Source organism: Muntiacus reevesi, chromosome 17 (assembly GCF_963930625.1).
Source record: "Muntiacus reevesi chromosome 17, mMunRee1.1, whole genome shotgun sequence".
Lineage (NCBI taxonomy): Eukaryota > Metazoa > Chordata > Mammalia > Artiodactyla > Cervidae > Muntiacus > Muntiacus reevesi.
In genome coordinates, this window is record NC_089265.1 from 43,391,253 (window position 1) to 43,413,819 (window position 22,567).

The following is a 22,567-nucleotide window of genomic DNA, read 5'->3' on the forward strand; positions in this document are numbered from 1 at the left end:
ATCTTGAATTTACAGCTCATAGACTTAAGGAAGCTTAACAGATATGATAAATTCTGTCAACTATTAATACAACCCAGATTACAACTAGAATGGGAAAACCCGTTTTCTTTCACTTGCCAGTTGGTGAGAAGATCTCCCTCATGCACTGTCTGTGCAAGAAAGACAGTCCCTTCCTTCAAGCAGATGCCTCACACAGTGGAAGCTCAATAGATATATCATTGAAGAATGGTTGGTTCAGTTGATCATGTTCATAACTAGGCTCCCGAAGAAAAGATATACAGAGCAGAGCAGAACTTTCTTCATACACATTCATGGTCCAAATTTCTCTTAGTTATAACCATTTGGACAGAAACATAGCTTTGTCTATAACTTCCTAGCAAAGAAATTTTGTACACCATCTCCATCATGATGTTGCTTGGTTACTCTTAGTCCATTAGAATACACACCAGGGCATGATTAAATCTTTACGATGATTAATCAAAGATCTTTGAAAATATTTACAAAAAAAAAATGTTTCCCATTGCTAGGCAAGAAAAAATGATGATTATAATGACATGAAAGCCTCCTTGACTTACTGATTTCTAAAAGAGTCAAACCAATTTGTGATACCTATAGTAGAATATAAGCACAGAAGTTTTACCACATTCTCATAGGCACTGCTTTTAATGTTTTCATGCTGACTAAATGGGTAGTCCCCATTACCAATTATTTAACTCTCTCAGGTACTTATGGTAACACTCACACATCAAACACGTACCTGATCCATACAATCAGGGATCCACATAATAGAATTTTTACTGTACTCCACACCCTCTGTTGCTAATGTTTTAAAAGAGGGGAAGTATAACAAGCATTTCATTCACTTGTTTGACTTTCATTTACTTATTCATTTATTCTTTTATTCAACCATAATTTATTAGGTGTAAGTTCAGTGTAAGGGATATAAAGATCAATGAGGCTCAGATTCTACTTTTGAGAATGAGATCACAGATGATAGAATGTTAAGATACAAATATGTAAACAGCTAACAACAGTACAATCTCACTGCCTCACAGAACGGTTATACAGAAAAATAGAGGAGTAGTTCTACCACTGGACATATAAAAATAAAGATGAATAGAGGACCAGCTGAGCTGGTGTTTGGAGGGTAAAGGTTCAGGCCATGCTAGATTCTAACTCCTCTCATGCACTACCCACCTGACTCCTCTCTCCTCCCTCCCCCCAGCCCCTCATCCTTTACTCACAAAACATGGGTTGTTAGTAATTTATCTGCTCCTAAGTGTCAGTCCCTGCTCTTATTTGACTCCCATGGAATGGGAGGAAGCCACCCAGCAACTAAGGATGCCCCCAGAGACTTTGCCCTTTTCTTCTTTGACTGATTTCCAACCCTCCCAGCAACCATACAAATCCTACCCATCTACTTCAGGAAAATTTGATCTAGATCCAGTGGGGGCAAGGAAGTTCTTATAGCCTCAGAAGGAGCTAGTATGAATTCAGTCCCGGAGCTGATGAGGAGATGGTACAGTTCAACACAAGCAAACTCTGGACACTTGTCTGAAACTGGTGAGTAGTTTTTGGAAGGTCCCTGCTAAACAGAACCAGTTTCTCAGAGAGTAAGAGAAGCATTTGACATTCATACAGACAGCACTGAGTAAGGTAGGAAACTAATACATAACATATATAGGTGGAAACAAACATACATATGGTATTTCAGAGAAGAAATAAAATAAAAAGTCAAAGTTTCCCTTGCCACCCTGGTTCTCAAACTCCAATTCTACTTCTTTTTCTAAAAGTTTTTCCCCTGATTTTCTGATGTTTTTCTCTATAATTCCAGATATTCTATTTCTGCCTCATTTCTTGATTCATCAACCTTAGCAGTATTTGCTGACTCCCTTCTATAAAAGATAAGAAATTTAGCTTATTTATACTACTTCCTTTTGTTTTCTCCATCCTCCTTACAATTTTTTAGTTGTATTTTTATTTTTAACTTCCTCTTGGTTCCCTTTGTGACTCTGATACACCTAACCATCTGTTTTTGCTCCCATCAACTTTAGGTCATGTCCTGTGACACTCCACTATGTATGGTGAATACATTTTCACCCCTCTATCTCCGCTCACCTCACTTACCCTCTCCACCTCTCAGTTCTCTCAATACATTTGCTTGTACATAGAATTGGCTTAAAACATTTCTATTCCTGCAGTGAAGACTTTGAGCTTTGCCAATAGCAAGATTTCCCCATATGGGCCCCCTTGACAATTTGGAAGGGACAGTGCTGCCTCTGTGGGCCGCCATACCTCACATGATTGGGATTTTGACATCTGCAATGGCAGCAACAACCCAAGTTATTTCCACATGTTTCCATATGGCCCCAGAGGTGCCAGGCCATCCTTTGATGAGAACTGTGGCTTTCTAAGTTGATTCTGAAAATTGAAATTAAGAGCTAGCCCCGCCTACAATCCACCTTTGACTCCTTGGATCTGTGCTCTGCGGAGCAGCATAGTGGTGATGAGGGAGCCTCCCCTACAATGACCCTCTGGCTTCCTGTTGCTCTTCTGGGAAAAGGCTCACATGCTCTGACATCAGCCCCTCCCTAGCCTCACCTCTTACTCCCACCATTCTAATAACATTGCAATCCATTCCTGGAACACACTGCTCTCTTCCACCTTGGGCCATTGCACACCCAGTTTCCTCTGCCTACACTTTTGTTAATTCAGTCACTGACTTGAACTTCCCTTCCGCAGAGACTCCGTCTCTGGCTCATTCCTCAAAATAGACTGGTGTTCCCTGGGCCTCCTAGGCCTCTTCTCCATCATTCTGGAGACAGGTTAGCACAGCAATTAGAAGAAATGACTGAGGAGTCCGTTTTCAAATCTCCATTCTACCACTTAAATGACTTTGCAATCTTGGTTTCTTCCCTTAATTGAGGTATGATTGACGTGCGTTTGAGGTGCACGGTGTAATGGTTTGGTGTATGTATATATTGTGAAATGATCAGCACAGTGCATCTAGTTAACATCCATCACCTCACATAGCTAATGAGTATCTTTTCTTGTGATACAAACTTCTAAGATTTACTCACTTAGTGACTTACAAATATACGATAGTTTGTTAAATATACTCACCATGCTGCTCTTTATAAATTTAAAAGTGAAGAAACTGAAGTTTCAAAAAGTTATTACAGTCCTATTCTTGCTGTTACCTTGCCACTGTACCCCAGACAAAATCCTTTACAGTTGTGCCTCTAAAATACATCTCAGCTATGTTTACTTCTGTGTCCCCAACCACCACCCTAGTCTAAGCCACCATCATTTCTTACCTAAATTGCTTTGTATCTTTCTGTCTGGTTTTCCTGCTTCCTTCCACCTTGCTCTCTACACTCGCATGCAGCCACCAGAATCATCATCTTGAAATGGAAATAGGATCAGGCCACTCTCCTGCCAAAAACTCTCCTGTGGTCTTTAGAATAAAGCCCCTTTCCCTCCTGTGGCTCATAAGGCCCTGTACCATCTGGCCCCTGCATCCTTCACGAACTTCACTTTCCTTTGCTCTGCCCATGATCACATGGTCACACAGTTCCCATGGTCACACTGGCCTTCTCTCAGTCTCCTGAGTCCCAAGGCCTTTCCTTCACTGGGGACATCATGCTTGCAGTCCCCTCGCCCACCTATCCTACGTCAAAATGGTCCTCGTTCTCCTGTCCCGGCCTGGTGTTTCCTTTTAGAAAGGACCTTCCTGACCACCTGCTCTGTAACTTCTTTTTCCATCCCCAGATCATTCTACAAGATATCGCCTAGTTTATTTTGTGCATAGCATTTACCCTCATCTGAAATTTTCTCATTTGTTTGTCTACTTGTTCATTGTCCATCTCTTTTCCCATAAAAATATGACACTGGAAAATGAGTAAGTAAAAGAATGAGAGTGGACTTTCTAAGGCTGGTAAGTGACAGAGTTGGGGTTTGATTCATGGTCTACAGACTGTCAGAAGCCTGCCCTTTCCACTGGTATGGCAATCCTGGGTTCTCAGGATTTCCATCCAGTCTTGGAGAAGGCCTGTTCTTCTGCAGCTGGAGAAGGTGAGGCTCCCAAATGTGCCTTGGGGCATAGGCATCATCTTTTATTTTATTTACTTCTCACAGCATTCCTGTAAGGGAAGTGAAGTATCTCCTTTTAGTGCCCTTGGCCTTCTAGAAGTCAAAGTTATACCAACCCAGGGTCACATCGAACTAGAAATGGATGCCTAAGCTCAGAGTTCACCCCACATATGTCACTGTTGTGAGGAAAACCCTTCCCTGCCTCTGCTTCAGGTCCTCACTGCCCCATTCCTGAAGCCAGTCAAGTGCCAGCGGTCAGGGCCCAACTCACCGAGAGTGAGTGGCTGCCTTTTCATACCTGTTCCCTGGCTGAAAGCCTTGTATATGAAGTTTGAATACATCTAGCCTGTTTTTCACTGGTAGAGATGTTTGGTACTTATGTTTGAGTATCTGTGCTGCAGAGTCAAAATAATAACAATAATCTCTCACTTTCACATTGCTCCTTAGTGTAACCTGCTTTCATGAACATTATTTTCACCTCTCAGTGAGTTGTCTTGTGAGACTAGAAATGAGCTGAGTGAGGGCAGCCTGCACAGAACTGTAAAAAAGGTCAGGACTTTTGCCCTTTCCTTTTGGTTCTCCCTACCTGTTGCCTCATCTGTGCCTTCCCAGGTAGCTTCCACTCTGGATGCTTCTTTACCTTTATTTCAACATTTGCTCTTACCCAGACCATTTTAAGGACAATGGGTTGATTTGATTAACAAGTCCCTGCTAGCTCCCCTACATAATCTAATGTTTGAAGGAAACTATAATATATATTAATATCTCTATTTAAAGAATAATAGCAATGGTAAGAATTTTCCTGAGATCATTCTAGCCAAATAGCCATATGGATGGATTATGTATAATGTCACCACTGCCAACAGGACTAGGAACTTTCATTGAATGCTTTCCATGTGCCAGGAGCTGTGCTAAATATTCGACATGCGTTACTTCATTTGATGCCACAACACCTTAGGAAGGAAGGCTGTATAGTCCCATTTAACAGATGAGGAAAATTAAGGACCTTGTTCAACATCACACAGTGACTGAGAGGCAGAGCAGAAAGGTAAATCCAAGTCTTTTTCAATCCAGAAGCCATGCCTTTTGTACTATACCTTTACGTCCCCTAGCTCTCTTCTGGCCTATGTCAACAATATAGAATCGGGTGAGGAGAAACCAGCCCTAACTCAAGACTTCTAAAGATTTCCAGGACTTTATTATTGACTCTCAGTTGTTCTATTTTAGAAATCACTTTGGCTCCAAGAGCCAAAATTCAAGGCTCCAAGGTCAAAATTTTGGCTCCAAAGGTCAAAATTCAAGGTGGTTCAACGGAGACAAAGGAGATCTGTGGGGCAGAGGGAAGAATGGCATCATGCCTGAGACTTGACTGTGGATCCTCTGGCTTTTATGCCTTTATACTTGGGGCTAGTTTTGCGAGTCTCTCTGAGCCTCGCTTTTCTTCATATACGAAATCGGTATATTAGTAGTACCTACCTCATAGGCTTATGGTAGCTTAGCACCCGGTGCGTAATTGGCATTGATTAAATGTAGCTGGAGAGAGAGTAAGTGTGAGAGAGAAGAGAAAGAATTCTTTAGTCTCTTTTGAACAAAGAGACTACAGGATATTTTTTTCTAGGTCCTGATTCTCGTAAGGATTCATAGGCATCATCTCTTTAGTACATGACTAATTCTGCACCTTAACTTTTCTTTAAATTAAAAATCAGGTCCAAGTTACATTTTCATATTGATAGTACCAGACTGCTATGCTTACATAATCATCAACTAATGTATTTGTTAACGTTTTAGAAGCATTTTGAAAAAGCATGAATCATGCATGAAATGGTTTTTTTCCTTTTTTTAAAATGTATTTATTTGGCTGCTTTGGGCCTTTGTGGGATCTTTGTTCTGTCATGCAGGATCTTTCATTGTGGCACTTGGGCATAGTTACTGTACAGCATGTGGGATCTTAGTCCCAGACCAGGGATCTAACCCAAGTCCCCTGCATTGCAAGGCAGATTCTTAACCACTGGACCACCAGAGAAGGCCTATGAAATGGGTTTTCTTGATCTGTTTGTTCTCAGCACATTACTAAATATAGAGCAGGTAATCAAGACTTACATTGAGGCTTTCACACACCAGAGATAGTCATGAGGAGAGGGAACAATTCACTTCAGAATGATTTCCTTGAAAGCCAAATGTCAGGAGAGACTAGAGTTGTTGTCAGAAAGTCTGTAATGATGAAGCACAAATATTAGCCTTTATTTTCAAATCCTTGGGCTGACATTATGCTTGGTCACTAAAGAACCTATGTTAGGTCCTGCAATATCTTTTGACTTGAAACGAATTTTCCCTTTAACAAAAATCATTAAGTGGTCTGTTAATTAGAGGCACTGGAAAGAACTCAGTATCATGCTCATTAAATGTTTCTTTTGAAAAAAATGTTAAATGACCCATAAATGAAAGCATGACCAGACATACTCTTTCATCTGGGTCTGGCTTAATGATCAGCTCAGTAGTCATTAACATCTGCATGGTAAACCCTTCTAAATCTTCATCTTTATTCTGTTGCAAGATTAAAGAACAAACTTCAAAAGTCATTTATGAATATAGAGAAAACCTCCATATAGCCAGTTTGAAAAATATACATTTTTTTTTTAACCAGGCAAGAACCTCATATCAGTGGGCTTCCCTGATAGCTCAGTTGATAAAGAATCCTCCTGCAATGCAGGAGACCCCAGTTCAAATCCTGGGTCAGGAAGACCCACTGGAGAAGGAATAGGGTACCCACTCTAGTACTGTTGGGCTTCCCTTGTGGCTCAGCTGGTAAAGAATCCGCCTGCAATGCAGGAGACCTGAGTTCAATCCCTGGGTTAGGAAGATGTCCTGGAGAAGGGATAGGCTACCCACTCCAGTATTGTTGGGCTTTCCTTGAGGCTCAGCTGGTAAAGAATCTGCCTGCAATGCAGGAGACCTGAGTTCAATCCCTGGGTTAGGAAGATGTCCTGGAGAAGGGAAAGGCTACCCACTCCAGTATTGTTGGGCTTTCCTTGAGGCTCAGCTGGTAAAGAATCCACCTGCAATGCAGGAGATGGGCTCGATCCCTGGGTTGGGAAGATGCCCTGAAGAAAGAAAAGGCTACCCACTCCAGTATTCTGGCCTGGAGAATTCCATGGGCTGTATAGTCCATGGGGTCGCAAAGAGTCACTTTGGGGTCTCAAAGTGTTTCCATGAGTCAGCACTTCTCAGAGTATGTCCTATGGAGTACAAATCCCTTGAGTTGTTCTATTGAAAACAGGTTATGTGGTCAAATGAGTTGGAGAAATTTTGCATGCTACATCTCTACTCTTCCACATACACATAGGAAGGTTTGCCCTGCACAGTAACATGTTAGAAACTCTGGTAAGTTCTACATTAAAGAACCCTGTTTAACCTTGTGTAAGGCGGCAGTTTTCTCAGAGTACTTGACATAGACCCCTTGTCTTGTGTAGCCCCTTTTAATGAAATACTACTATCCTAGCTTTTGAACTGTGGTGTTGGAGAAGACTCTTGAGAGTCCCTTGGACTGCAAGGGAGATCCAACCAGTCCATCCTAAAGGAAATCAGTCCTGAATATTCACTGGAAGGACTGATGCTGAAGCTGAAACTCCAATACTTTGGCCACCTGATGTGAAGAAGTGACTCATTGGAAAAGACCCTGATGCTGGGAAAGATTGAGGGCAGGATCAGAAGGGGACGACAGAGGATGAGATGGTTGGATGGCATCACCGACTCAATGGACATGAGTTTGAGTAAACTCTGGGAGTTGGAGATGGACAGGGAGGCCTGGTGTGCTGCAGTTCATGGGGTCGCAAAGAGTCAGACACGACTGAGCAACTGAACTGAACTATCCTAGCATCATGCATTGTACTGAAATTATCTCCTTACCTACCTATCTTCATTAGCTTACATCAGACTGTAAGCTTCTGGAGAACAGAGACCTATATCTTATTTATTTATTTTTGATTTCTAATGTAACACAATTTCTAGAACAAAGTGGGTATTCAAAGGGTACTGAGCTTTCAAGGAAAATGTGTTGATGGCAAGAAAGAACAATGTAAATCAATCACAGGAAGAAGGAAAATTAACTGTTTCTGCCTTTGAATCATATAAACCATAATCTCTTATAGCCCAGTGCCGTGGGTCCTGCAAAGAATTTGAATATGAACAGTTAAAAGCAGGAATAACCTGCTGGAGTAAATATAAGGATACACACGGACACATATGCTGAATCTGGTTTGAGGCTTTTTATGATGATTTTTATTAAGACCAAAAGCTGTAACTCTTTTCTTTGGAACAACTTACATCACGCCATTTCCCTATTCCCAAAGACTGAGATGAGGCTTTTCCCAGCCCTCTCGATTTTCCTGATCCTTTTCCTGTCTTCCAACACAGTTTCTCGAGCCTCCGTTCTGTGCTGTGGTCCATGGAGCGCTCACCTCCACATCATAATCTTCCTTTCCACAGGTCCTCTGGCTTCTTCCTCCTTGGTCCTCTGAACCCCTGGGAACCTCAGCAACTATTTTCATCTTCTTTGCCCTGAGCTTTTCAGCACAACTGGAGAAAATAAGATTAGTTTCCTCTGTCCCCTCCATGCTACTGGATCCAAGCTGCTGGGAAAGGCTTTTACTCAGATCATCTCTCACTGACTTCCTTTCTCATTTCTTACCCCAAATATTCAGATTCATTTCAGTCACAAGTCTCCAACTTGATTTTCTCTGCCTCATTCTTAGGATGTGACCTCATGGGTTCATCTCCCAGAAGAATGAAGGAAGGCATTGAGAACAAGCCCCTTCAATTCCGTTTTTCTCCAAATCCTCACCTGCGTCTCTTTGACTCTGACAGTTGGTTTCTCATTCAAAACCAACCAGTCATTTATTTGATTTCACCATCCTGCCACCCTTATTTCATAAATTTTTCTCTCTCTCATAAATCTTTAATTAATTTCATTAGTCCTGTGAATACTGCCAGCAAATATTGATCATACAAATGAACAGCAAACCTTCCTTTCACCTTTTAATCCATTTAAGTTGTCACCCTATCCTATCCCTTTAGTCTTCAAACTCTTTGGAAAGTGTTTTCAATCACTGTCTAGGATCCAGTGCAGTTTCTCATTCTTCAAATCCTTGCCTTACTCCCCCACTGCTTCCTCAAAGGATTTCAGTTCAGTTGCTCAGTCATGTCCAATTCTTTGTGACCCCATGGACTGCAGCAAGCCAGGCCTCCCTGTCCATCACCAACTCCTGGAGTTTGCTCAAACTCATGTCCATCAAGTCAGAGGTGCCATCCAACCATCTCATCCTCTGTTACCCCCTTCTCCTCCTGCCTTCAATCTTTCCCATCAGGGTCTTTTCCAATGAGTCAGTTCTTCGCATCAGGTGACCAAAGTATTGGAGCTTTAGCATCAGTCCTTCTGATGAATATTCAGGACTGATTTTCTCTAGGATGGACTGGTTGGATCTCTTTGCAGTCCAAGGGACTCTCAAGAGTCTCCTCAAACACCACAGTTCAAAAGCATTAATTCTTCGGTGCTCAGCTTTCTTTATTGTCCAACTCTCACATCTGTGCATGACTATTGGAAAAACCATAGCCTTGACTAGATAGACCTCTGTTGGCAAAGTACTGTCTCTGCTTTTTAATATGCTGTCTAGGTTGGTCATAACTTTTCTTCCAAGGAGCAAGCATCTTTTATTTCATGGCTGCAGTCACTCTGCAGTGATTTTGGAGCCCAAGGAACTAAATTCTGTCACCGTTTCCATTGTTTCCCTATCTATTTGCCATGAAGTGATGGAACTGGATGCCATTATCTTCGTTTTTTGAATGTTGAGTTTTAAGCCCACTTTTTCACTCTCCTCTTTCACTTTCGTCAATAGGTTCTTTAATTCCTCTTCACTGTTTGCCATAAGTGTGATGTCATCTGCATATCTGAGATTATTGATATTTCCCCTAGCAATCTTGATTCTGGCTTGTGCTTCATCCAGCCCAGCATTTCGCATGATGTACTCTGCATACAAGTTAAATAAGTAAGGTGACCAATATACAGCCTTGATGTACTCCTTTCCCAATTTGGAACCAGTCTGTTGTTCCATGTCTAGTTCTAGCTATTAGTTCTTGACCGGCATACAGATTTCTCAGGAGGCAGGTAAGGTGGTCTGATATTCCCATCTCTGTAAGAATTTTCCACAGTTTGTTGTGATCCACACAGTAAAAGGCTTTAGCTTAGTCAATGAAGCAGAAGTAGACATTTCTCTGGAATTCTCTTGCTTTTTCTATATCTAATGGATGTTGGCAATTTGATTTCTGATTCTTCTGCCTTTCCTGAACCCAGCTTAAACATCTGTAAGTTCTCAGTTTATGCACTGGTGAAGCCTAGCTTGAAGAATTTTGATTTATCAACAGCAAATATTTTTCATTGATCATGCTGCAGGAACCAACCTGAGAAAATCACCTTTCTCTCAAAGTCGATCTCAAGGGTCCCTTCCTCTTTGAATCTTGTATAAGTCATTAATTTGTGTTTTGTTAGGTTGAGATTATACAAATAAAAGATCCCAGTCAGGAATAGGAAGACTTGGCTTCAAGTCGTGATAAATCAAGAGGCTTCCCAGGTGGCTCAGATGGTAAGGGATCTACCAATGCTGGAGATGTGCAAGAGAGGTGGTTTCCATCCCTGGGTTGGGAAGATCCCCTAGGGGAGGAAATGGCAACCCACTACAGTATTCTTGCCTGAAAAATCCCCTGGAAGGAGGGGGCTGGCTGACTCTGGTCCTTGGGGTTCACAAAAGAGTTGGACATGACTGAGCAGCTGAGCACGCATGCATGCACTTGGCAAATCAGAATGTCATGTCACCTCTCTATGAAATGAAAACATGTTTCCTGATGTCTGCTAAGTCTCTCCTACCTTCATTAAGATATTTTTAAGCATCTTAGTGTAAAAAAATGTTTTTTATATCGTGCAGCACCGTCCTTGTGCATAGCTTTCTCTGTTTATTTCCTCTCACAATAATCTTTTTGTTTTAGCAAAACATCAATGAAATTTAAGTCTGTGATTTGGATTTCTGCTTTTAAAATCTTCCTTTTCACTTTGCCCTTTAATAATGGAAATGCCACTAGATATAAAATATCTAGGGTTCTGAAATTTTTAAAGATGACACTTAGCAGTTCACTCAGATAGAAGAGCAGGTCTAGTAAATTTCTGAAGAGATTTAGGTGCATATTTAATAACAAGACACCCTGCTATAAAGGGACTAAGGAACTAGAAAGCCAATGTGTAGACAAGATATATGAGAAAAGATAAATTTCCTATCATATTTCTTGATGTCTGGGAACACTGAGAAATGGCTGCTCCAGGATATTAATGTTCCAGCATAATTAAAGCAGGGCAACTGAGTGCAAAGTAGAAATAGCAAGATCATTAATTTCTGACAAGATAATCAACACATTTTAGAACAGATTAAGGTAGTTCCATATACAGAGCCAGGAAAATTATACTGTCAAGTGGAATAAGTTTTAATGTGAAATTGGATAGAGGAGCTAAGTACGGGAAAGGAGCCTACTGTTGAGTTTTTCCAAGCAAACCTCAGTGTCAGCTGTCAGTACAGGAATTATAAATTACTTTAAATATGAGTAAGGCAGAGTTGATCTACTCTGGTTTTCTTTAATTTCCTTTCAGATATTCGTTGTTGGGCTTCTGTGTTTCATATCAGTTTATGGAAAGACTGACCAGGACAACTGGCAGTTGCTAACACAGCTTCCATGAGGGTGATGTTCATGCCAGTGCATTCTTACATGACTTTCCCAAGGAATTAATTTCATGGAATATTGCTGGATTACCACGTTCATCCTTCCAGCAACGTGGAAATATCTGAGATATTCTTTCCCCATAGTCTTATTAATAAGCTTAATTTAGGCAAACATTTATTCCAAAGGTTGTTTATGAGCCTACGAACACTACCTCCCTCCACACTTCCAAATTCCTAATCTGGTATTTCATAATGGGTGGATTTTTAGGGAATCTTTTCTCAAGTATTTTCAGTCAATTCAGTTCAGTTGCTCAGTCGTGCCCAACTCTTTGTGACTCCATGGACTGCAACACACCAGGAGGCCTCCCTGTCCATCACCATCTCCCGGAGTTTGCTCAAACTCATGTTCATTGAGTCGATGATGCCGTCCAGTCATCATCCTCTATCGTCCCCTTCTCCTCCTGCCTTCAATCTTTCCCAGAATCAGGGTCTTTTCAAAGGAGTCAGCTCTTTGCATCAGGTGGCCAAAGTATTGGAGTTTCAGCTTCAGCATCAGTCCTTCCAATGAATATTCAGGACTAATTTCCTTCAGGATAGACTGGTTGGATCTCCTTGCAGTCCAAGGGACTCTTAAGAGTCTTCTCCAACACCACAGTTCAAAATTCTTCAGCGCTCAGTTTTATTTATAGTCCAACTCTCACATCCATACATGACTGTTGGAAAAACCACAGGTTTGACTAGACAGACCTTTGTTGGCAAAGTACTGTCTCTGCTTTTTAATATGCTGTCTAGGTTGGTCATAACTTTTCTTCCAAGGAGCAAGCATCTTTTAATTTTATGGCTGCAGTCACCATCTGCAGTGATTTGGAGCCCAAGAGTCTGTTACTGTTTCCATTGTTTCCCCATCTATTTGCCATGAAGTGATGGGACCAAATGCCATAATCTTTGTTTTCTGAAAGTTGAGTTTTAAGCCAACTTTTTCACTCTCCTCTTTCACTTTCATCAAGAGGCTCTTTAGTTCTTATTCACTTTCTGCCATAAGGGTGGTGTCATCTGCACCTCTGAGGTTACTGATATTTCTCCTGGCAGTCTTGATTGCGGCTTGTGCTTCATCCAGCCCAGCGTTTCTCATGACGTACTCTGCATATAAGTTAAATAAGCAGGTTGACAATACATAGCCTTAACGTACTCCCTTAATTTCTTAGTTCTCCCTTAATTTCTTTCTCCAAGTAAGGATTGCCTAATAAACATGTCTGAAAGGCAAATGTCAAGCCAGAAAAAAAAGTTTGCAATAAAGACAAACTCCTAATATGTTTAAGATTTAAATTTACTCTAATAAATCAATAAGCAAAAGATGAACTAAGCAATAGGAAAGTGGGCAATGAATATATACAGGCAAATTAGAAGAAAAGGGCTATTACTGGAAAATGAATATGCAAACATATCCAACTTCTTTTATAACCAAAGAAATCTGAAAAATAGCAAAACAGCACCTTTGTCCATCAAATGGATAAAGATATTTTTAAAATATAATACTTTGAAGAAGCATATTTGTATTAATAGCTGCAATCATATTCATACTGTTCAATTTATCAATTAAAAAATTGATCTTTCATTTAGGCCCCAAAATATATGTATATAATATATGAGTTATAGATGTATTAAATATTTATATATTTAGCTACATAATTCAGGGATTGAACCCATGTCTCCCACATTGCAGACAGATTCTTTACCATCTGAGCCACCAGGGGATCCCATATATTTAAGTATATGATATATAAAGTATTGGCATAGAGAGGTGAGAATTCAGGGAAATAAGAATTCTCATAAGCTCTAGTGTGATGGTAAATTGATGTAATATTGTTGAGTCACTAAGACATTCCCACTCTTTTTGACCCCATGGACTGTAACCCACCAGGCTCTTCTGTCCATGGGATTTTCCAGGCAAGAAAACTGGAATGGGTTGACATTTCCTCCTCCAGGGGATCTTCCAATCCAGGAATCAAACCTGCGACTCCTGCATTGGTAGGTGGTTTACCACTGAGTCACCTGGAAAGCTTAATATAATATTACTAGATGATAATTAAATTATATGTACCAAAAGAAAGACCCCAATTATGCAAACTTTTGGACATAACAATTCTACTTCTAGGAATTTATCACAAGGAAATGATCATACTTATGTACAAAGATTTACCTACCACATTTACCAAACCCTGTTAGTAATACTGAGAAACTGTAAACTGCTATGTAGTACATGGTAGTGGTGGTTTAGTTGCTCAGTCATGTCCAGCTGTTGTGCTTGAGACTCCATGGACTTTAGCCCTCCAGGTTCCCCTGTCCATGGGATTTCCCAGGCAAGAGAACTGGAGTGGGTGCCATTTCCTTCTCCAGAGGATCTTCCCAGCCCAGTGATCAAACTTAGGTCCCCTGCATTGCAGGTGAATTCTTTACCAACTGAGCTCCCAAGGAAGCCCATGTATCTGTTGTTGTGCAGTCACTGAATCATGTCTGATTCCTTGTGATCCCATGGACTGCAGTACACCAGGCTTCCCTGTCCTTCACTATCTTCTGGAGTTTGCTCAAACTCATGTCCATTGAGTCAGTGATGCTATTCAACCATCTCATCCTCTGTCACTTCCTTCTCTTCCTTCCCTCAATCTTTTCCAGCATCAGAGTCTTTTGCAATGAGTTGGCTCATCACATCAGGTGGCCAAATTATTGGAGCTTCAGTTTCAGCATCAGCCCTTCTAATGAATATTCAGGATTGATTTCCTTTAGAATTGACTGGCTTGATCTCTTTGCTGTCCAAGGGACTTTTAAAGTCTTCTCCAGCATCACAGTTCAAAAGCAATTCTTTGGTGCTCAGCCTTCTTTGGGCTTCCCTGTAACTCAGCTGATAAAGAATCCACCTGCAATGCAGGAGACCCCAGTTTGATTCCTGGGTCAGGAAGATCCACTGAAGAAGGGATAGGCTACCCACTCTGGTATTCTTGGGTTTCCCTCATGGCTCAGCTGGTAAAGAATCTGCCTGCAATGTGGGAGACCTGGGTTTGATCCCTGGGTTGGGAAGATCCCCTGGAGGAGGGTATGGCAACTCACTCCAGTATTCTTGCCTGGAGAATCCCCATGGACAGAGGACCCTAGGAGGCTGCAGTCCATGGGGTTGCAAAGAGTCAGACTTGACTGAGCAACTAAGCGCAACACAGCACAGCCTTCTTTATGGTCCACCTCTCACATTCATACATGACTACTGGAAAAACCACAGCTTTGACTAGATGGACCTTTGTTGGCAAATTACATCTCTGCTTTTTAATATGCTATCTAGGTTTGTCAAAGCTTTTCTTCCAAGGAGCAAGCATGTTTTAATGTCATGGCTGAAGTCTCTGTCCGCAGTAATTTTATAGAGTCCAGGAAAAGAAAATCTGCTACTGTTTCAATTTTGTCCCCATCTATTTGCCATGAAGTGATGGGACCAGATGCCATGATCTTAGTTTTTTGAATGTTGAGTTTTAAGCCAGCTGTTTCACTCTTCTCTTTCACCTTCATCAAGAGGCTCTTTAGTTCCTCTTTGCTTTCTGCCATTAGGGTAGAAATGTCACCTGCATATCTAAGGTTGTTGCTGTTTCTCCCAGCAATCCTGATTCCAGCTTGTGATTCATCCACCCTGTCATTTTGCATGATATACTCTGCATATAAGTTAAATAAGCAAGGTGACAATATGCAGCCTTGACGTACTCCTTTCCCAATTTGGAGCCATTCCATTGTTCCTTGTCTGGTCCTAACTGTTGCTTCTTGACCTGCATACAGGCTTTTCAGGAGGCAGGTAAGGTGGCTTGGTATTCCCATCTCTTTAAGAATTTTCCACAGTTTTCTGTTATCCACACAGTCAAAGGCTTTAGTGTAGTCCATGAAGCAAAAGGAGATCGTTTTCTGGAATTCTTTTGCTTTTTCTGTAATCAAATGGATTTTGGCAATTTGATATCTGGTTCTTCTGTCATTTCTAAATTTAGCTTGTATATCTGGAAGTTCTCTGTTCACGTACTGTTGAAGCCTAGCTTGAAGGATTTGGGGCATCCCTTGCTAGCTTGTGAAATTAGCGTAATTGTAGATGTTGGTTAAATAAGTTGTGACACAGCTAAAAGGGGCTTAACATTATATGAGCTTTTAGCTGCAGCTCTGCATCAAGGATCTCCACTTTGCCCTGGAAATCAATGAAAATTAGGCCCACAACTGTCTCTATGGTTCTTATATAAGCAGAGTGAAGTCATTATTTGGGTATTAGCTAAAGTCACTGTCTTCTCCTGACCCAGAGAAATTCATACAGAGCAGGGGTGAGCCCTTGAGAGTCAAGGCAAAACATAGATTCCACCTTTTTTGCAGTTGATTGCATTCTCTGAGTCTTCTGGGAAGGCTGACATTTTATATCTCCATCCAAGTAGTCACAGTAGGTCTGTATTTTGATCTCCATCCATAAGAAATAAATTGGCCCTTACATTATGTTGGTCAGGGAAGTGTTTTAACTAGAGGTCCTCCCTAAGGAACGTTGACCGGAGATAAACCACATTGTATGTTGAGGAAGGCATTCACACCTATTTCCTTTACTGATGATGAAAGGTTTATAGGAATATTATATGTAATTATGTCCTCATTACTTTGGTGTGGAATTAGCCCTTAAAACACTGAAAATGATACCATCTCACCTTTGTCTAATGTTCATTTTTTCAAAGGCTTTTCATGTTTATTTTCCATTTAGACTCCCAATACTAGTTGTCAGGATTGTACAGGATTTATGTCCCAGAAAAACAGGAACATGAACTTTGGAGTCAGACAGACCTTGCTTCCAAAACAAAGGAAAGGAAATGAAAATGAATGCAAATGAAGATAAGATTGAAGGAGTAAATGTGGGGAGTTGAGGGCATTTTTTTCCTCATTTTTTTCCATGTGGAGTAAATTTTCCATGTGAAGCAAATATAAGGTCATCAGCTAAGAGAGAGAAGGATATCCCTGAGGTGAGGGAGCACCTCCTGTGGAAAGGAGAGGTTTCAGCAATCACCAGCCATGAAATTTAGTCCCAACTGATGTAAGATTCAGGTTCTGGCGCCAGGTGACCAAAAACAGTTTATAACATACATAAGGCAAAATGACAGGAAGCTAGTTCTAAATGCTGGTCAGACACGTATTTGTCCACTGCTATTAATTATGCTGTTAATTGGGGAGTTCCAAGCCTTTCATAATCATATTTTAAAATACCTAAAGTGAAAAGGAGGAAATGAGCTGATTGGTATAATGGAATATGCCGTGGCAGACATTCAGAGTATGATATTTCATGCTTAGGTCTACAACTGGCTATTGTATGGCCTTGAGCTCATATCATAGGGTCTCTCTTTTCCTCATTCTAAAAAGCATCTGATTCTGAGGTACCTTTTCTGTGACCAAATGATTTGAAAATAATGTCGATTTCTAAAATCAGTGAACTGAATCATGTGGGTGTTTATCACCCAAACAGCCGTGAAAAACTTGGGCTGCAGGTCTGCGAATCTACCACAGGGCGCCCTCTACCCTAGCACGGAAGCATGAGCAGGACTCATGCTGGGTAAAGCTGGAAGCTGCTCAACCTTTGTTGCTTGTGAAAGCCAAGAGCAGAATTAAATCAGATGGGTCTTTTAAAAAAGAAAAAACCAAAACCAGATGGATCTTTTAAGAAAAAGGGTTGGTCAGCTAAAGACTTATTTAAAAACATATGGTCATTCTGCCTTTTGTGGGATCTGAAGACCAAATATAGTATCTGCAGGAGACATGCTATTACAGTTCAGCAACTATTTCCCCAAACATGGCTGGGATTCTAAAAATATTAAAGTCTTACACTCATTTTTCTCGATAAAGCTCCACTCATTCTGTCCTTAGGGATCTGTGAAAATTCCATCCTTTTAGCCAAGTGTCTAATGTCAGAACTTTTGTTTTGCTTTGTTATTTTTTATTTTTAAAATTCTCTCACAACTTATTGTCAAACTGTTAAATGAATGCAGTTGCATTATACAGTATAGTATATCCTGCAGTTGTGTCAATACCATCTTAATGAAGGGCTCTAGAACTTCACTGACTAGATTATAGTAATTTAGTGAATAATTATTCTACCAACTCTGTAGTCACCATTCCCACATTTATCTGTGCAAGTGATTCCAAAAGACTTCAAACTTCACCAGAAGAGAAGTTAAATTTAACCCAGAATCAAACCCTCTGGTAAATTATTGAGGTCTACCACTTAAAACAACCTAAGTTTGTTTTGTGAACTTGAATATTTTATGGTATTGTTGGCGTAGGATTGAAATGTTTCTATGTGAAGATAGGAGGCCGTTTCTGGAAACTATCATTTACATTCTCATTATAGGCCCAATTTGGGCTCTTCAATTGGTAAAGTAGGTGGTGGATTAACCCAGCAATCTGGCCAGCCATGTATCTCCAGAAGGCCGTGAAACTATTGGGTTGGCCAACAAGTTCATTAAGGATTTTCCAATGGAAAATCCCAAACAAACTTGTTGGCCAACCTCGTACTTTAAAAGACAGTGAAAAACCAGTCAAATCAGCTAATGTTGAGCCATTTAATACTAACCATATTTTTTAAACTACACAACAAAAGTTTGTGGTTATATATTCCACAGTTCCCTGCAAAGCTTCATATCCTCCCTCCCTCGGCAAAATCTCATTCATTGTGTTGGGTATCACTTAAACTATGACACTTAATAAAGTTAAAATTAGTAACCCTAATTATTTTTTAAAAATCCAGCTTGATTTGGTTTGAGAAAATAAGTTTCTGACTTATCTGTTTCTCTACTTTTTCTTTCCCTCATGCTTTAACCAGGAACTTCTCTGGACTTTTACTGGTTTAGCAGCAGTCTAGCCCCTCTGACTAAGGCAGCCTTGTAGCTGCATGTCTGTACAGACTCTCCCTCCACCCCACTGTTCCCACTCCTTGGGGGCGAAAAAAAAGGTAACTTTAAAAGAGAATTATAATTTGTATAGTATGAGGAAAGTTTGCTCAGTTACCCTAACCCTTCAGATCTGTTCCCTATCATTCTATTACTTTGAGGGAGTAGATCTTTCTTTTTTGAAAGGAAGACAAGTGAAAACAAAGAAGAGATTCTACTCCCCTTTGACAATTTGAATTTTTCTGAAACAGGAAATTGACACAGTGAAGCCCTGATCAGCTCGATGATGATTATTCAGCTGGAGAGTTAGTTCATCTCCCTTACTGTTTTGTTCCTTTGCCCTTTGTTTCTAGGGCCTAAGGATATTTCATGCTCATTAGAACTACCACCTAATGGTGTGAGGAAGAGCAAGCTAATTCAATCTAGTCCACTTTTAAAATATAAACAACTGACTGGGGAGAATGAACAGGTTGAAACTGAGACTCCAAAAGGAGGTAACAAATCTGAAAGTGCCTCACATAGGGACTACACCTAATAGGAATTTAGCAAATGGGGCTTGATAATCCACATAGTTTTCTACTACCCTTAACCAGTGGTTCTCAGCCAAACAAAATTTTTCCCTGGCCCCCCATTCCCAAAGCGGCATTTGGAAATGTCTGGAGACATTTTTTTATTGTTATGACTTGGGGAGTGATATTGGTATCTAGTGAGTAGAGACCAGGAATGTTTAACATCCTGCAACGCACAGGGCATCCCTCACAACAAAAAATTATCTGACCCAAAATATCAGTAGTGCTAAGATTGGAACACCTTACTGTAGATAAATGAGCAGGTATAATGTCTATTTTTAGTATGATAAAAAGTAAGTTAAATCATGTTTTTTAACCTTACTTGATTATATTTAAAATGATTTGTTTGCAAATGTGTGTTTATAGCTCTCCATTCACTGCCTATTTGCCTTCCAAAATTAGTCTAGCTAAGTTTTTTCAATAATTAATATTCTCTATCAAAACAAAAATTTTAATGTAACACTAGTCCCAAAGTAGTAGAACCTTTAGTACACTAAAACAAACTGATTTACACAAATCTGATTTTCCCCTAACTTTTAAGAGGTTTGCATAAAATCAAGAAGATCTGTCTAAGGGACAGCAGGTCACTTCGTCCCTCTTCTCTTTCAAATAGATACTAGTATACATTTAAGTTGCCTGAGATCTTTTTCCCATTCTTTAGAGGTATTGTTTGCTTTGAAATGCTGCCTAAAATGAAATAAACTTTTTTCTTTTTTTTAAGATCTGTAATTAAACAAGAGTTCAGTCCCCTTAAGAATTTAGACTACGGGTAATTTTTTTCTTGCCACATTCTTAACAGGACCCAGGACAGAGTTCTTAAGAACAGACCAAAATGTTTGACTTTCTCTTTGTCTGTGTCGGCCAGACCCAGTCATCAGCTTACCCAGTCATCAACTACCCCAAAATAACCTCTCCACCTCAAGTAGCCCTCAAAATGAAAGACGGCAGCGCAAAAATAGGAACTGACATTATCATCGCTATTAATAGCAGGGTGGAAATCCAATGTGTTAGAGCAAACAAGTGATCTTGTCAGGTCTCTTTTGTGTGTTGGAATGCTGACAGACAGCTGCCAAACAGACCTGCGCTTTGAGGCCATAGTTTGAATATGGTACGTAGCAGACTGAATCTTTCGTCAGACATCAGACAGAACAAGTGGTCCGGCCAGTGTGGAAAGAGTTCTAAGACAGTAATAACCTAGTGGTCTGCTGTTGTCCAGAATATCTCTAACATTTCACTTAACCCACTATGACAGTTCACAAATTTGTTCGGAATGTCCAAAAGGAAGCACTATCCACTGGAACTTTAGGCAATGAGGAAATGTTACAAATCTGCTATGACCAACTCACTTGATCACTGGTTATATGTGACTGTTGGGTACTTGAAATGTGGTTAGTACACCTAAGGAAAGAAAATTTTTAATTTTACTTAATTTTAATTTCAATAGCCACGTGTCCTCATAGCTGCTATGATAAACAATGCCAATCTGAAAAACAGTAGCCCATTATTCCACAACTTAATTATAGATATCTTGATTCCTTCTTTTTCCTCAATTATAAATATAACAAAATTAAAGAATGTTTAGAAACTAAAAGGAAATTCTATTCAATACCTACAATTTCTCAAACCTAATAAAAGTGTTATATATTTAGTAAATTTTCAAGGTTTTTTTCTATGTATTTTTAGATGAGTTAGATGTAATTATCTCATTTTATTTTAATTTTATTATTAATTTAATTTTATTAAATAATTAAATTATTTAATTTTATTTTATTAATTTTTATTAATAATATTATCACTGGCTTTCATCACTTAACATTATGAGAGGAATATATTCTCTACTACTAGATAATATTTGCAAATCATCAGAGTTAATAATGGCCTGTTTTTTAGATTTCAGCACCATGATTTGTGTATTTCTTCTGTTTTTGAAATCTTGGGTTGTTTGCTTGCTTGCTTGCTTGGTTTTATGGTCATTATAAAATAATGGTGTAGTAGACATGTGAAAGCATGATAACATTTCTCCTCTTTAGGATATGTTTACATGCCATATGTTTGAGTCTTATTTAGGTAATAATTTACATGGTGAATCATTTCAGTACCAAAGAATCTTTTTGAAAAAGTGCTTTTTCACTATTCATGTCAAAAATAGACTTTAAAGCTGCCAAAGGAAAAGAAAGCCAAGATTTTTATCTGCAGCACAATTAATTCAGTAAATTATAAGGCAGATTACTATTCCTTCCCATTGAACGAGAAAAATTACTGATAAAAATGGAATTGCACTCAGGGCTGATGACATAGACCTCTGCTTTGTAAATGGAGAATAAGTTCCTATGTATAAATCCTGCAAGTAATATATTTTACATAGTCAGATCATCTCTAGAATCTATAAAGATAAGAAAATGAACAAAAGTTAAATGAAAAAACCAAAATACCCCTTTTAGTTTGTTCCTTGTAAATATTGATACATATGGTTATATATTAGGGCTTCCCTGGTGGCTCAGATGGTGAAAAGTCTGCCTGCAATGCAGAAGACCCAGCTTCGATCCCTGGGTCAGGAAGATTTCCTGGAAAAAGGAATGACAACTAACTCCAGTACTCTTGCCTGGAGAATTTCATGGACCGAGGAGTGTGGCAGGCTACAGTTCATGGGGTTACAAAGAGTCAGACATGACTGAGCTACTAACACACACACAGAGTTATGTATTACATCTCTAAACTGTCTTTTTCTTATAATTTATAGTAATATGAATCCAGTTCAGTAAACTTTCACACATCTTATAATTAGTTATTCTGAAGATATTGGGCTAAGACATTTTATATTTTGCATGGTGATAAACTATCATGTGACTTTTTCAGCTTCTTTTTAAATAAATTCTATATTCTGGTGGCTCTGATCATCAAAGACCAAAGGGATCCTACCAATAACACAGGTAAATTGAAGACATTGCATCCTGAACCTAAAAAAGGTTTAAGAACCTAAAAAAAGTTTTAGGATTTTTAGGTTTAAGAACCTAAAAAAAATCAAATGTTCTCATTGCTTATAATTTGGGTTGCTCTTTCGTTGTATCTCTTTGTTTTTTAATTAAGATTTGTATTTGAGGGACTGAACATGGACTAGAGACTTTGTGCTCATTAAGCGTTAGGTTATACATGTGAAGCAACTTTGTACACTGCAAAGTGCAGTGAAAATCTAACAAAAATGTTTTGAAAAGTGCTC

The 22,567-nt window shown here is 39.6% G+C and overlaps 1 protein-coding gene across 2 annotated transcripts in view; it reads left to right on the forward strand.

Moving 5' to 3' along the window:
• Positions 1-22,567, forward strand: part of MAMDC2 (MAM domain containing 2) — a 154,218-nt gene that overhangs the window by 107,716 nt on the left and 23,935 nt on the right. The window lies entirely within an intron of this gene.